At 39.2% G+C, this 4,767-nt stretch overlaps 1 long non-coding RNA gene across 1 annotated transcript in view; it reads left to right on the top strand.

Moving 5' to 3' along the window:
- LOC121859778 overlaps nucleotides 1–4,469 on the top strand; it is a 55,569-nt gene extending 51,100 nt beyond the window's left edge. Inside the window, exon 3 of the long non-coding RNA XR_006087711.1 lies at nucleotides 4,399–4,469. This is a non-coding gene — a long non-coding RNA (uncharacterized LOC121859778). The remainder of the gene's footprint in view (nucleotides 1–4,398) is intronic.
- Nucleotides 4,470–4,767: the final 298 nt, after the last annotated feature.

Genomic DNA, 4,767 nt, shown 5'->3' with positions numbered 1-4,767 from the left:
ATGTAGTATAAACAGGGGAAGAAAAGGTGGAAATGGGAGGAGGAGAGGAGAAGAAGAGGAGGGATGGTTGGAACATGTTGGTGGAGAAGGTGAGAAGAGACGAAGGGGGAGAAGCAGAGAACGTGTTAAAGGGAGTGGAGAAGAAAATAAGGTAGGGAATTATTAGCATTACTTATGAAAATAATGTAATAATACTTCCGAGTCGATGAGCCAAATGTGTGTGTGTGTGTGTGTTTGTGTGTGTGTGTGTGTGAATATTCCGTTGATGATATTGAATGTTATTATAAATTACGGTTAATTACCAGAAAAAATAGGTGATTAGTCCACTTTAATAGGTGAAAATGGGTAAAAGAGTTATTTTTGAGCTTCGAATTATTTTTGTTAATTAAGTCATCGTGTTCCAGGGATCAGTTCAAAGTACTCAAGGGGTCAAGTCAGTAGCTTTTTAAAGTGATTTTTATTTGATGATTCGGATGACACAGAGAGAGAGAGAGAGAGAGAGAGAGAGAGAGAGAGAGAGAGAGAGAGACATATCTGAATCCTTGTTATATCAAAAAATGTTTGAGAGACATGATACACGACATATTGACAAGGACAAGAAAAAAAACACACACACACACAAAAGAATGAAACAAAAACAACAATATATACGAAGGGAAGAGAGAAAAAAACACCTCCATCGTCAGGCACAAATTGGGATACATAACACAGTGACTCAACATCTATATTTACACTATGTTTACACGGGCGGCCACCACGGTGTAAATCTCACATCAGAACTATTTCTTTCCCAATGGATGAAATTTCCATCAAGAGTCTCACGAATAATCTGTGGGGAGATTTGTTTTTTTTTTTCTGGTTGGCAATCCTCAGCCCAACCTCTGCTTTATATTCCTCACGGTTCTACTTGCGCAAAATCGGAAGCTGCCCCCAAATGAAGACTGACAAGGGTCGGTGAAACATAATGTGAGAACGCTGTCTCAGTCTATCAGCTCCCTGTCTGCTGCTGAACACTTCTTGCCCGCTGAGATATTTTCTTATCGTTCTTTCTCTCGTGATATATTGCCATTCTGGACATATTTAATAAAAGTTGTCGTGTTGTCGTTGAATGATTTATGAAGTTATTCCGTCTGGTATAGCAGTTGTGGGGCTTAGGGATGAGCGTCCTATTACACTCAAAGGATTTCTGTGGAAGGTATTGATACGACCCCGTCAGTCTTCGGTCTGGGATAAGTCTCAAGTCAACATGTACCAGGAATGATGAAGTGGTACACAAGATGAATGAGAACGGAACGAGAACTTAAGAATAACCATTGCAGGAAAATATAGACTTTCTTATTGAATTTTGAGGCAGTGCGCACCTTGCACTCCGCCTGACTGACTGAGGGAGGCGCAGTAGTATTACCCGCTGGTGAAACTCTGCCTGAGAGCGCCGGAGGAGAAAGGGAATCATTCGCTTGTTCATGGGGACGTTCTATGAGATTGGATCCATGGTTAAGGCAATTTCTAGGTAAAAGGTGATGCAAGACCCTGTTAGCTGTAGTTGGCCTGTAGTAAGATTTGCTTGCACAACGGAGAGCTGTGTACGTTAAAAAATTGTTTTAGTCGTGCCCGTGTGTGTGTGTGTGTGTGTGTGTGTGTGTGTGTGTGTGTGTGTGTGTGTGTGTGTGTGTGTGTGTGTGTGTGTGTGTGTGTGTGTGTGTGTGTGTGCGTGTGTGTGTGTGTGTGTGTGTGTGTGTGTGTGTGTGTGTGTGTGTGTGTGTGTGTGTGTGTGTGTGTGTGTGTGGTTTAGAGAGAGAAAAATATATAAGTGTACTAATGCAGTAAGTGGCGAATTACCAGTTAATTTTCATTAAAGTGTGGACTTTATAAAGTGATTAAATTACCAGGAGGAAGTACTCAGATTTCCTCCACTCAACTGAACCCTCTCTGTTGTGTTCGGTTCAGCACTGATGTTCACAATGATGAATACGTGAGAGCAATAATTTGAGTTTTGATACATAGTGAAAATAATAATGAATGCGAAATTTATAAACGTGTAATTTATAATGAGAGCAATAATGAATGGCTTGAGATGAAGATTAAAAGTCTGTATAAATAAGATTTTGACCTTGATTGACCTTGAGGCTTCGAAGGTCCCCCACTGACTGCTTCAGATATGAGCCTTTAATTCAGTCAGTAAGAATTATAGTGATGATTAGAGGGAGGACGTATTTGTTACTTGATAATGTTTGATCCACTTATATCTGGGGGGGGGGGGGTGAATGTAGGTTATGTCTAATCTAACCCCATCCCCAGGTAGTATTAGAGTGTTTAATGATTAAGTGAAAGGGTTGTCTAATCTTCAGATGATCACATATGTTGGATAAACGTCAAAACAACAACATAGTTCAAACGCATTATCAACACCACGAGATTAAAAGAGACACAAAAACATAATTTCTTCATATTAAGTCAAACAGCATCAAATGTCACTAGTTCTTAGATAACCTGATATCGTCACAACTTTTTTTTGAGCCCTGTGTCACGTCCTTTTTAACCATCACACTTTTAATACACTACTGAAGGAGGCATGTGATGGTCTTTTGTTCACCCACAGCTTCAAGTCTTCCACCGTGATACTCAGAGTAATTCCACCAGCCTCCTCATTAAGTCCAACGTAAATTTTTCAATTCTGTGTACGTAACATTTATCTGTACTTCTCGACCAAGCCTGAAAAAAAATGTGTACCGTACAGGCTACAACTAGAACAAATCCCATGAAAGCTTTTATGCTTTTATGCACCAATATTCTCCTGAGCTGCTGGAAGCTGTTGCTATACTGTCCATCTCGAAAAAGTTTAAGGAACAACATAAAATTTTTTTATTTTGTCATTGTTTTGTGACTTTTATTTGTTTTAGTATATTATGAATGGAAGGTCAACCATTCCAAATGAGAGTTGTTTGAGCTGATGTTGGGTCAGATTTTTTAAAAGTGAAATTTGTTCAGTTTAGTTTATAGAAAAAGGTTAAAGGTCACATACTGTATCCATCAATAATTGGGGATCTCTATATGTTAGTTTCTCGTTATTCAGTCATTATAATATATATGTGACGTGATTCTAAATATTCTCATACTTTATACAGTCATTTCTTTTGTCTCTATAACAGTTGTCTCTGTATCTGTGAAGGGCTTCTTTAAAAGCTTACATTTCTTCTACCTACACGACCCTATCTTTCCTGGTCCCAGCTGCTCACCCTTAACAAAAGTCATGTTCGTCCTCCGCGAATTTGGGGAGGTGCATTCCAATCTTTTTCAGCTCTCCTTGACAAGATCCAAGTTAAAGCTATACTTTCTATCAGACTCGGCCCTTCCTTCCTTCCTTCCTTCCTTCCTTCCTTCCTTCCTTCCTTCCTTCCTTCCTTCCTTCCTTCCTTCCTTCCTTCCTTCCTCCTCCCGTTCTTTCCTTCCTTTCTATTTCCTGCCTTCCTTCTTACTTTGATTGGACGTCTCTCTCTCTCTGATGGGAACTCCAGCTAACTTCTCAAGCTAATTTAGGTGTTCTGATAGTCTCTACGGTGCATTGTAATCAGTTAGGGTGCTCTCTTTATCACCCCCCACACACACACTGATTTTTTTATTTTCAGTTTTAGTTTTTTTTATTGTGTTACTGACTCACTGACTGACTTTTTTGACTGACTGACTGAATGACTGTGTTACTGTGTCACTATGTTACTAACTCATTGACTGTATTACTGACTGACTGATTGTATTATTGAATCACTGATTGACTGTATTACTGACTCACTTTTGTACTGACTAACTAAGAGAACATTTTGGTAGACAGTACTGGAGTGGCAAATAATTAATTTTTAGTCCTAATTTATTTCATTTTATCTCTCTCTTTCTCTACTCTATCTATCTATATGTCTATGTATGTATGTATGTATGTATGTATGTGTTTCAGTCTGTGCGTCACCAGTAGGATGGTTGCTGGAGAAAGATGGTTCCTCTCACCGCAACAATTCACGAGACCTGCTAAATTTATTGGAATTTTTCGATGACCTTTGACCTTGACCTTTGTCCCATCTTGACCAAAAACGAGTAGTGTGTGTGCCCGGCCTAGGGAGATTAACTTCAATATTCCCGTCAAATTCGGAGGAATATTGAAGGCACCAGAAACAAGTAAAAAAAAAAAATAAATAAATAAAAAATTCTATAGTCAGGGTTCTTCATATATTCAGACTTAGAAACACATACATATATACAAACATAAAATGCGATTCACCAATTAAATAGTCCCTCGTGCGGGGTTATGTTCTCTCTTGTTGGTCCTTTAACATTATAGATAAATATACTTATTATTGATGGGACTAAAGCTATATTATATTATGATGATTAATATGAGTGTTGTTTCAGGTGATCCTCGACGCACAGGCTACGGGAAGGTGTGTGTGGTGACGGCTTCCTCGCCCCACAGTAAAAGGTGAGTAACTACTAGTGACTTACCTGGTTGTGTGTTTATGTTATCTAGTAAATATGGTCTGAGTGTTTGAGGATGGTCACACAATGACTTCCTTAATTACCTTTGTAAGAGAAGAGGAAAATGGTTTAAGTGCTTGTATAGTGTATCCTCTGGCAGGTAGGTGCCAGTAACAGCTCTTATGGTCCCGTCACAAGTGTTGGCCTTGTCCGTCTTACCGTCTGTATGACCGTTCCTTCGTCTTTACAGTTACCTCCGCCTGTACCCATTTCGTACGCACTGCTATATGCCCTTGTGATTACGTC

Source organism: Homarus americanus, unplaced genomic scaffold, assembly GCF_018991925.1.
Source record: "Homarus americanus isolate GMGI-L3 unplaced genomic scaffold, GMGI_Hamer_2.0 scaffold27231, whole genome shotgun sequence".
Taxonomy (NCBI): Eukaryota; Metazoa; Arthropoda; class Malacostraca; order Decapoda; family Nephropidae; genus Homarus; species Homarus americanus.
This window is presented reverse-complemented; position numbering and strand designations above follow the sequence as displayed.